We start from the raw sequence: 12,758 nt of genomic DNA, 5'->3' as shown, positions 1-12,758 counted from the left end.
CCTGGGCTGGCTGTTGTTTTATGTATTTGTCAAGAAACCTCGATAAATAGTAAACACCTACGGTATGCCAGGAAGTCTTATGCCAGACGGTATGTGTGCAGCAGGCCAGGGTTCACAATCATCTGTCAGAATTTGGACCCATGTTTTAACTCAGTATTAACAGCAACAACAACAGTAAATATAGGAGCCCTTACCTTGTTAATTCTTCATTGGGCTCTGTGCTGTATAGGCTTATCCCCAACCAAATGAAATTAAGGGGGGATAGTGAAGTGGAGAGAAAGTAGTTTCAGCGTCAGCAAGGACTGGGTTCAATCCAGCCTTTAGCACTTAATGAGCTCTGGTTTTGCCTGGGCCTCATAATCCTCATCTCTAAAACAGGGAAACTGTTGGGAGGGACCAATGTGCAAGTCATTTACTATATCACTTGACGAAGGATGCTTAATACATTTTGTTCCTTTGAGCTTCCTTTTCCCTTGTGACCTCAGAATAGTAAGAGACTCCATATAACTCTTTATAGATAAACTTGGATCTAGCTGCATTTTTTTTAGGTAAACTAAGATCTGTAGTGGTAGGTTCTGGACCTACAGAAGCTGACTGCCTGGCTGTGACATCTAAGGTAACTGCCAGTAAAATGATCTGTTCCAAATAGCTAATAAATATATACAGATATGTGTGGTTTTCCTTTTTTCTGGTCAGCAAATGTATTCTTTTTAAGTTCTTCAACTTCCTTATAATTATCTAAGCCCTGAGATGTACCCAGAGCACTGAATGGTAGCTTTCAATTGCCATGGATTTCCCCTTGAATCGAGGGACATTCATTTAAACCCAGGGAATTCAAGGGACAGGAGGAAGGAAAGACAGGGAAGAATCTGACCTCATTCTGAGCCTAATAATAGTCTCATGGCCCTGAGACTATTCTTTCTGAAGAAAAACCTGTTTTTAACCTGCATCAGGACCACATGGTGTGATTTTCTATCATGAATAAAATGAGAGCAGTGTTAGTAGGCCTACCAAAGTGCTTGTTTAGACTTTAGAATAAGGTCTCTGCTGTGAAATCGTTTGTGGGGTCTGTCCTTGCTGTTAGTATTTCCTCTCTCCCTTCGTACCTTCTCTGTTGCTCACCTCACTCTTCCCTCTGGCGAGTGTGAATCTGAGCTTCTGAGATCTTGAGGAAGCGTCTTCTTCCTTTTTCTTTACATACAAAGTGGCTTCTTTTTCTGTTTATATCTTCATGTGAACATTCTGGATGGTACGAATGACAGATTATTGGCTCAGTCACAATTTGCCTTACACATAACCTCACTGCCAATTTTATTAAAAAAAGATGTTTTCCTTTATGGAAGAAATAAGCATATCTTGGTTGTGGTTAAAAAAAAAATTACGCAAAAAACTATTCCGTGAACCACTATCTTCCATAAAAGCAAATACACCTGATTTCTATTGTAAGCCCCAGACAACGGGGCCTTATTTAACCTACTTCTTGCCCTGTCTTCTCATGCTGTAATCATTATTTCAGGATGGTCTCTAACCTAATGAGAGAGAGCTCATTTGTGGCAAAATAATGGTAACGATGATGATGAAAATAATAATAATATCATCTTACAAGGGTGCTTTCTATTCCATCTTCCTGGCTGAGCAGTGAGCCCGTAACAATGTAAGATGAGGAGATAATACTGCACACTTAATGTGTCCCTGCATTACTTCAAACTTGTCCAGCCTTCTTTTTGCAGTGACTCTGAATGAGGACAATTAATAATCTGCTAAGATCCCAGGGGAGAAGACAGTAGAAAAATGTAGAATTTTAATTCAGGTGGTTTGGTCTCATTCTCGTGCTTATTTAATGAAACTCTATTTGGAAGCTTTTTAAAACCACAATACACAATTGCAAAAAGAAGAAATGTTAATTAAATTTTTGTATTATTTAAACAGTTTTGTGGAGAACACCAAATAACTAGCTTATCCATGATTAGGAGTTGAATAATAATTAGTTATTTTGTGGTGTATCTATCTTCTTCAGAGGTTAATTTGATTTAGAAAGAAAGATGATGTTAACATTCTTTAATAGATTTCAGATTCCCTGGGGTAGCTTTTACTTTATAACCCTATTGTACACTTAATAAGACTTTTATCATTGTGTCAGTGTGTTATCCTTTAACAGACTGTGGTATTTAAGTAAACTGCAGTGATTCTGTTTCACGGTATGATTTAGGGTCTTATGTTAGTTCTCTCGAATCTATGCAGAGAGTTGAACTAAAAATTTTATTCTCAAATTTTTAAAAACATCGTTGCCTGCTAAAGAGACAACCTTCTTAAAAATGATAATAAAAAAGAAAAAAATGCTTTAAAATATTGTTTTGGTTTGTATTGCATTAAAGAAAGCACATTTGATATTATAGATCTTGTCATATAGTTTTAGGTCCTGCTTTGTTAGATACTTTAGGAATAGAGTCAGAGGGAGTTCAGGATGAAAGAGGTGTTTTAGCTTTAGATGGCAGTCATTGTACATACATTGCAAATGACAGTACTTTTCGTGTTGGGTATGCACTGAGAAGTTAATACGCTGCTGCCACTCATATAAATAATGTTAAAACTATTGTGTCGTTGGAGATTTATATGGCTTACTTATAAAATAAGATGGGATATTTTGGAGGACACACCATGCAGTATGGGCTGACTGATGCATTAGAAGGACAGACAGAGGATCTGTGAAAGTATATACTTTTCTGCTGGAGGCTGTAGAGTGTGTCAGGTGTCGAGTACTTGGATCTGGTGGGTGGTGTGTTTCTTTAAGGAACTAAAGCCTTTAAGAGGTTTGAGAGTGATGATGTCATTAATTAATAACTGACCACATGGTAATCAATGTGATAGGTATACACTGTAATGGCTTGTAAGCATGATGGCTTTTTAATGGCTCATGTATAAATGTTAATTGATTTAAAACAAAGGGAAATTTCTGTCTATTGGGTCAATAGTTTATGGATTATGACTACCTTTTAGTTTGAGATTGCTAATGAATGCACCTTCCTTGCTACCCCGCTCCTGTCTTGTTCTTCTATGTTTTTTAATCAGAAATGTCTGTAAACAAGATACATTAGACCAATTATTGGGACTGGAATCCAATAACACTTGTAAAGCCCCAAAGGCTTTTACAAGATGCCACACTGGGGCTTCACAATATATATCCTACAACATGGAATAGATACGAGTCTGAAGAAAGTTCTGTGCTTACTTCTTTTATAATATATTTTACACAAAAGATTTATATCATATAAATATGAAACCCTTGGTAAATTATTAAAAATTTTATGTTTGGAGTTTCTTAAAGTGTGTAGAGTTAAGAGATATATAGTGGATGTGTTATCTGCCAGAATAAGTGACCTAATAGAGAAGGCTATGATATTACTCCATCGTCTAAATCAAGAATCTAATAAGACATACTGCATGTGTAGAACTGAGTCACTTTGCTATACAGCAGAGATTGGCACAGCACTGTAAATCAACTATACTTCAATTAAAAAAGTAAAGTTAAAAAAAGAATCTAATAGACTTAGAACAGACTTAACATCAGAAATAAGAATTGGCAGAAGGAATTTTACCTGGGAGATTCCTATTGGCAAGTACAGGCACTGCTTATAACAGAGGTGTTATGAAGATTTAGGAATTGTTTATTATAATACAGTTTTGTGTTTAATAGAAAAGAGGTGTGTGGTTAATTCTTCGTTTTTCCAGACGGCAGTTATCGCTTCCTCTCCTCCTTCAACTGCCATTTGAGCCTTTTTTTTTTTTCTGTTTTATTACTCCATTCTTGGAGGTCTGCTTTGGAATGGTGCCAGTTATCTTTTTTCATTTAGGCAAATTTTACATCAAAATACTGGTTTTATAAATAAGGAAACTGGTGGTTTGGAATGTTATCCCTATCACCTTTTATATAAATGTGCATGAAGTCTAAAGTGCCAAATGGTATCATAAGAGGTATTATGAAAAACAGCAGCCCTTTGCCCAAAACACTTCTGACTTCCTGCAGTTCTCGCTCCTCAGAGAAACATTTTCAACTCTTCTAGCTGACTTTTCCCCCCCGGTGTTTCCCTCCCCATACTTCAATAATTTATACTACAGACTCCTCATTTTTCAACTCTAAACGTTATCTACTAATTTCTTGGTATGCAAGATAGGAATTTAGCACCTTTGCACCTTTCCCTCCCCAACAGTTCTTTTGCTGAAACCTTCTTAGAAAGTTTCAGTTTTTATACTTCTCTCATCATTATTATTAATCCATACACACATTTTTATAGGAAGTGTAACTCTCCCCTTAGTATGTTCAAACACTTTAGGTTATCTGCCCAAGAATAGTAGGAAAAGTGAGACAAGAAGTCTTTTTTCACAGGTGACTCGTGTGTGTGTGTGTGTTTGTGTGTGTTGTGTGTGTGTGTTTGTGTGTGTTGTGTGTGTGTGGTGTGTGGTTGGGGTAGGGGACTAATCTTAAGGGACAAGCAGAAGAAGAGAGCTCACAAGGGAGACTGAGAAGGAATGGTCCACGATGTAGGAAGAAAACAAGGTGTCAAGAAGAGGGAGGTGGTAAACAAATGGCAGAAGTAGAGGAGTGAAGAAGGGGAAGATTGAAAGGCATTCTCTGGTGGCTGCCAGAGTATTGAGATCCAAAGCCTCAATACAGTGGGAAATAAGGAGTAACTTTGTAGTATTCACTTGAGGAACTTGGTTCTGAAGTAAAGGAGAAAGAAGATAGTCAAAAAATAGCTAGATGCCGGTGAAAGATAGAGATCAAAAAAAAATTTTTTTTTTTGGCATGGAAAAGCCTTTAGCATGTTTTTAGGTGAAGGTGTAAATGGAAAATTCTGTAGGTGATCAGCAATCTTTTCTAATCATACCTCTTTGAAAATTATAATTTGATGATAATATTTTCCTATATTTATATTGTACCTTACAATGTGTAAACGGCTGTTAAAGAATTATCTTACTTTATCTTCACAAACACGCACACACACTCACACGTTGGATGCTGCCAGTTTAGAAGAGATGTGTCCACTTTACAGACTGGAGCCAAGACAGACAATCTCCTAGCGCAGAGCTGTCTCTACCATCCTGCAGCTGCTCTTTACGTCATCTTTTATCTTCCTCTGCCTCTTGATTGATCTTTGCCTTTAAGAGTTTCCTCCACTCTTACATTTTTTGGCCAGGCTCGTCTGTCCATCTGCCTGTTGTCATCGTTTCCTTCAAATCCACAGCTATATGGTGTGTTGACTAACTTCATCACACCAAAGAGCTGCTGTTACTATTCAGATCATACACAGATCCAGACATTTTGCAAGGAAAGAGATTCCCTCCAGCCTAGTAACCTATTTTGAGGACATATTTTTATATGACTGTCACTAGAAGCACCATTATCTTAAACAACATGTGGACTTAGAGCTGAACATCAGGATAGACAACAAAACCACTTAATGTAATTGGAGTTTAACCCGGACACTGCTGGTGTTCTGGTGCCAAATGCTACCAGCAAATCTCAAAGAATATATTTACTTGATTTCACTTTTTTTTATATAATTTTTTTAATCATTGTGTTCTGGATTCACAGCATTTTAAAATTTATTTATTATTTAATTTATTTTTGGCTGCGTTGGGTCTTCGTTGCTGTGCAGGCTTTGTCTGGTTGCCGCGAGCGGGGGCTACTCTTCCTTGCAGTGTGCGACCTTCTCATTGTGGTGGCTTCTCTTATTGCGGAGCACGGGCTCTAGGTGTGAGGGCTTCAGTAGTTGTGGTGCGCAGGCTCAGTAGTTGTGGCTCACAGGCTCTAGAGCTCAGGCTCAGTAGTTGTGGTGCACAGGCTTAGTTGCTCTGTGGCATGTGGGATCTTCTCGGACTAGGGCTCGAATCCGTGTCCCCTACATTGGCAGGTGGATTCTTAACCCCTGTGCCACCAGGGAAGTCCCTGATTTCACTTTTTAAAATGACTTTGGTCAACCACAGCACACAGGAGTTTGGTTTATTTAATGGGTAGTGAAAGTTAGTAATGGTTTTCATTTCTGCATTATCAGTGAAAATATTTGGCTACATGTAGGTTTCCTGGATGTGGGATAATACATTCCTCAATCATTCACTCATTCATTCTATCAGTCTGCAAAAATTTCTTGAGGGTTTACTATGTTCCAAGAATTATGCCACACATTCCTGTCTTCGGGGAATCTCAGGCTTATAAGAGAAATAGAGGAGTGAACATATTATTAGAACATCATATGATAAGGGCAGGTTACCGTCATCATGAATAATGGGCTGTAGGATTCCAGAGGAATCCTACACTTAGCCTGAATCTTGGTGAAGCAGTTCAAAGAATGCTTTCTGGAGAAAGTGACACCTGAGCTTGGAGGATGAGTACGTAAGCCGAGTGAGACAGGCAGAGAAGGAAAGGAAGGCTGCCAGGCAGAAGGAACAATATGTGAAAAGGCATGGAGGCAGGAGCAAGCAAGAAAAAGCCCAATGCATCCTAGGAAGAGCGAACGTGTAATACATCTGGAGTTAAGGGTGCATGTGGAACGGCTGGTAAGTGGTAAGGCTGGGGGTGGGCAGAGTCCACATCTTCGAAGGCCTTGCTTTTCGGGATCTGGATTTTAGGAGAGTGCTGGGAATTCACAGAAGGGTTTTATGCAAGATAGTCATGGAATCCAATCAGTCTTTTAGAAATACCAGTCAGGAGAATGGATTAGAAGGACGTAAGGCTGGGGCCGTGAAGCCAGAAAGCTACGTGAGAAATTCTGCTTTGAGCTGAGATTATAGGTGTGGATGGTTGTGAGGGAAGATGAGAGAGACATTAAGAAGACAGCATCACCTGTGCTTGGTGATGTGCTTCAATTTGGTGTAACAAGGAGGAGAGAGGGGTCTTGTGAACGGTCACGGTACCTTCTCAGTAATTGCTAGCGTGAATTCCTGGAACTAAGCGTGCTGGGATGTGCCCTGTGGTAATCTGAACAGCTGGTTTATGCACGTGGAGGCATTCAAGAATTTCTGAATGACAGTTTCCAGTAGGCTGAAGTTTCTTAAATACACTATATACAATATTCCCAAATGACTTTAAGTTATTCGGTGGTATCTTAAGCCCCGCTGGGTGCCTAATTTAAAAAATCCCAGGTCTCCATCTATATTCTGTGACTAATGACGGACAAGATGCAATGCTAATGCAATTCTGAAATGAGCTTTCTTTTTGTTCTGTCTGAAGAAACTATATTTTGAATTCTCAAGGATACTTTTCCCCCTGTTACAGAAAAGTATGTGAAGATGTGTTGATATAAATGTTAGACGTTTCCTTTCTTTCCCAGGTATGATGTTTGATCCTAGAAATATGAAAGTTTTCAGAGGTTTTGGCAATGGGAATACTTCAAGCTCACCAAAAATTCCGAAAAGAGCTTCACTTTTCGGAATTTAACCAATTGACCTTGGCATCCTGAAAATGGAACCAGACAGTTATATTTAATCTTTGCATTTTTGAGAGTAGAATGACTTAAATTTTTTAGAGGGGAAAATATTTATTTTTTTGTTTAGAAACTTAATAAATGCTCATTGCAAACAATAGAGAAGCAGAAAAGAAATGTATAAAATGGAAAATCAAGAGTGCCTTATAATCTACCATAATTCCATCACTAGAAACAATGGTTAAAGTTTAGGTTGTATCTTCCAGATATATACACACATGTATTTTTTAATGGTATCAAATTATGCATGGTTTTCCATAAACCGCCTTTCTCAATTACCAATGTTATGGATATCTTTCCAGGCAGATATATAGATAGTCTTTAAATATGTTTTAATTTTATATATGTATAACTTATTCACCCGGTCCCTTATTAATTTTTTCCTCTAAATTTTCAACTAACAATGTTGCTTTGGATATTCTTGTATACATTTATTTATGTATTTTTTCCATTCTTTCCTTTTGATAAATTTCTGAATGGAACTGTTGGGTCAAAGGTTACATATATTTTTAATTTTCGTAAGTATTTTCAGCTTAACACCTTAAGCTGTACTGCCAACTAAGGATGAGAGTACTTTAATCCACGTGTTATTACCTATCTTGGTATAATCAACTTTTGTTTTTTCTTTCTCTGTGAGATAGCAAAAAAACCTCATAGCTACTCTAATTTGGGTATCTTTTATTTATTTTTTATTTTTTTGCGGTACGCGGGCCTCTCACTGTTGTGGCCTCTCCCGTTGCGGAGCACAGGCTTCGGACGCGCAGGCTCAGTGGCCATGGCTCACGGGCCCAGCCGCTCCGCGGCATGTGGGATCCTCCTGGACTGGGACACGAACCCGCGTCCCCTGCATCGGCAGGCGGACCCTCAACCACTGCGCCACCAGGGAAGCCCTATCTTTTATTTTTAATTATGTTTATCTTATGTTTATTGTTCTTTTCCGTATTCTCTTTTACAAATTACTTGTTAAAGTTTTTTGCTAATTTTTCTGTTATGTTATCATTTATTGATTGATTATGAAAAGTTCCTCATATATTGAAGTCAAATTTTTCCTTACAATTTTTGATTTAGAGATCTGCTAAAAGAGGCCTCTTCTTCCTCAAGATTATAAGTAGAGTAAGTTTTAATTAAAAAAAAAAACAACTAGGGATAAAAGGTCAAGTGAAAAATTAAAAAATAATTAGTTTATTAACAAAAAATGTAACATAGGCAATTGGAAGGATTGTGAGATGGTCTCTAAAAAAGGAGAAACTCATCTAATTTCACAATAAAATGGAAGTAAGGACTGAAGTATAGATTGCATGAGGGTAGTGACCTCTGTCTTGTTTACTGCTGTGCCTTCCCTGTAGCCACACTTGGAACACAGAAATTGCTCAGTTATATTTTTGGTATTAATGAAGGAACGCATGCATCCGAGCTTGCGTGAATGAATACATGAAAACTTGAATTAGGAAAGATCTAAAAATCAGTATTATTTCTACAAGTACTGAGAAACTAGAGGCCACAACCATTACTAAGGCAACTTTCACTATCACTGTGAAACGGGCAATTTAAGCTGTAAAGTCCTTTAGTTTATTGAGATTTTTTTTCTTGACTGAAGATTCCCCAATTTTCCTAATGTTTGTGAGGACATTAAATTTATGTCCCTTATAAACAGTAGTATTTGTCTTAGTGTAATATAAATCCTAAAGAGGATTAAAGAATTTAAAAAGGATTAATGCTATACTACAGAGTCAACGAAAGACTGGGCTGACGGTTAGAATTTTCATTATTTAGTGACTTACACCTAAATGAATAAAAAAAGACACTTTAGAATCTTCCTCATTTGGGATTCTTGAGCAAGTTTCACGGTCTGACAAAAATGTTAAGCACACTGGGAAAAGTGTAGGAGATAATCTAAAGAATCAACCTAAATCTAAAGAATTAAAAGGCAGGAGAAGGACTTCATGTTTTCATTTTAACCAGTTGTTTGATCATTTTTAAGTTTATTATACATATAATTATGCCTAAATTCTGAGTTCCAACTTATGGAAAAATACAATAACCTTCCTTTTGTTTTGTAATTTAGATACTTTCTTGGATGATTAAAAACAGCTTTTTATAGGTTACGTTCTCTAGCATTTTTCCCTGAAAAAATGATCTTTTTTTTATTAGTATAATAGCTAATTTTAATTCTATGTGACACAAACCCCTTTAACTTTATATGGTATTTTATATAGTAATGTTTATTTCCTATACAAACTATCTAGGATGTTTTGTCTGTTTTATATCCCAATGAATTCTCCCTGAAACTGCACTAGTTTACAATAATTTTATTACTTTATTAATTAAACGTTTTCCAACAAGCTAGCTATGGCATTTCTTATCATCAAGGGTTCCATTAGTTTTTAATGGTGTGAGACAAAATTACCATTTACCCACATGCAATTTAAGAAGCATCATTAACACAGAAAAAGCACCAGGTGGGATTTCTAATAGTTACTGTTTCTCATTTTTGTTTTTATTTAAAAGGAATAACTGGTTTTGAGATTTTTTTTTTGCCGCTATATTGCCAAATCTTCACGTGGATATTATGATCGAGATAATTTAAAATAATGTCTTCTATTTCCTTAGGCACTGTTCAACAGTATTTTACTTATGTGCTCACAGCTCCAGTCTAGCACTTTTTCTACACAGTCAGGTGACTGTTGTCTGTACAGACAACAGAACAAAGAGAGACCTGCACGGACTCAAGCAGGATGTGCAGCCAAGGGTGTGGGCAATGTCAGCGTAGTGGCCGCAGAACTGCCTCTGCCCTCAGAGGAGCAGGGGTATTGGGACTAAAAAGGTCCAGGGGTCCCAAAACCCAAAAGAAATTCTAGCACTCTTGCAAGGTGTACACTCTTTTTTTTTTTTTTTTCCTGCATATCATATGAACCCTTGAGAAGAGGTCATATGTCATATATTAGATGATGCTTGCCCTCTTGGAGAGTGGAAAGTACCCATTTCTATAAAATGAATGTAAGAGGACCAATCAGGAACACTCAGGCATTGAAGTTTGTAACAACATAGATACTCTCAGAAGATTGGGAAAAAATAGCTATCTTGCAATTCAGTGTGTTGTAAAACATGTAGAATATAATACAGACCCCTATTGCCTATAAACCCTAACTAGAAGTGGAGGTTTATTCATGTAAGTCTTCAGCAAAATACTCATCAGCGATTAACAAAAGGCAAAACAGAACAAAAACCAGATATATAAAAAGACGTGTTATAAAGCCAGTCTGGGCAATCATTTCAGATTTTGCTGTTACTGGACAGTCTCTGTTCTGGGGATATAAAAGAAGTGGAATAGTAAAGGAAAATCACAGTTTCAAAAGTCAGGGTTTGGGCAAAATCTAAACTCTGACATAAAATAGACAAAATTTAATGAAATTTACCAGGATTTCAAGATATTTTTTATTAAAGGGTAAGATATTCAAGAATAGTATATTCACTTGACTCAGGAAAGGTAGATTAAAACATCTTTTAATCATCTAGAAAATGCTCTATAAATTTTATTACCTGGATAATCTGTTGAAAAAATAAAGAAAATTGTTGACTCATACCTAGGCTGCATGTCCTTTCTTTCTTTTCAGTAATTTTTAAATGAATGGATGTATATTTTGAAGTTTAGAACATTATAGGGGGAGGCTGTTTATCCATCTTCATATAGTGGTCTACTCTGGGGCATTTTGGTATAAATGTATTAAGTATAATTCAATAAATATTTATATATATTTTTATATATAATTATTATATCTTGGTTAGCACACCACACTACACGACACATATTTGCTTCATTTCAAATAGAATTGCTGTAATAAATAAGCTTTAAATAAAAAATAGGAAAAAATATGAATAAAGTCTTCTAAATATGTAAGTTTTGACATATTAGAAGAAATAGTTTACTTTCTAAGATTAAGATATTTTATATTAAGCTAAATCTACACTTCCCTCTTATACCAATCTACATTTTCAGTTAATTGCCCAATAAATATGTGTCTGGATACAGAAAAAATGTAAGCTTATTCACAACCATATTGTATATGTGGCTAGTTTTTTCTTTGTCTGCAGGATGGTCATGTGCTAGATGGTTCTCCTGTTAGTGTATCAAGTCTATTTTTGTGTTACCTACAAAAGAAAAAAATCAGCAAAGTTACCGATGAGCTTCTGTGTTGCATGTGCTCTGTAATAGTCCTCTATTTTGAATTTGACCTAAATTAGTTATTAAACTTTAAACAAGTCACTGTATCACTTCGAATGAGAAAATGTTATTTGGATAGATTGCTTTCAGCATTTGTATATAGGAAGACTCTGTAAATTCTTCTCTGAAACAATTACATTATTACATAATTTATTGGGTAAGTTGTATTTTATTGGGGCTGACACTTATTAATACTAGATTTCTAGGGATCCAGTAAAGCAGTTTTGGTGCTGCTGGGTTCCTAGCATTTGTTCCATTCCCATTCAATGTGCTTTTATTGTGCTTGAAGCTGACAGAAAATTGCTATAGCCAATCACCAAAAAGTGCTTATTTTTTTATGATGTTTTATTTTCATTGCTCAACATTAACATAATGAAACTTTAGATTTTTCTATTAAAACAATGCAGTACATGTGAAGTATCATGGTGAATGACAATTTCTTGTGATATACATTTTGGAGCTTGTAAAATAAAGATTGACATTAGAGCTTCCTGGATTGGATACTGTCCAATTTTATTTAGAAGCTCTATAAAAAGTAGACATACACCATATACACACATGCACACACATGTTCATGTGTGTGTAAGTGATATTCTTAACCAGAAGAAAGGTAATAAAAATTTATTAGAGCATTGTTATTTCTATCAATATTATTAGTCATCATCTACTAAGCGTCCCATGCTATGACAAAGCCCCGGCCTTATTTCTTTGAACGGATATTTTCCGTAGGATGGCATGCCGGCATATGTGATTGTATGTCATTGTAGATTCTCAAAAGCAGTACATGTGATATGAAAGAGATTTCATTTGGAAACAGGCACCAAGAAAATGCTTTCCTTTTCTGTTGTGTGGATAGCATAAGTTGGTGAACTTAAAAAAAAATTTTCTTTACCTATAATGAGCTTTAACTGCTTTTGTTTTGAACCATTTTTAGTAAAATGGTACAGAGATTAAGATACCGTGATGGCAAGAGGAGACCTGTAATGGAAGTCTGAAATTAACAACCAAACTTTGTGGAATACACATGCTACAGCAAATTAGTGCCATGTGTCAGG

This window comes from Phocoena sinus, chromosome 7, assembly GCF_008692025.1.
Source record: "Phocoena sinus isolate mPhoSin1 chromosome 7, mPhoSin1.pri, whole genome shotgun sequence".
NCBI lineage: Eukaryota > Metazoa > Chordata > Mammalia > Artiodactyla > Phocoenidae > Phocoena > Phocoena sinus.
The sequence above is the reverse complement of the archived record's forward strand: the minus strand, read 5'-3'. Positions refer to the sequence as shown.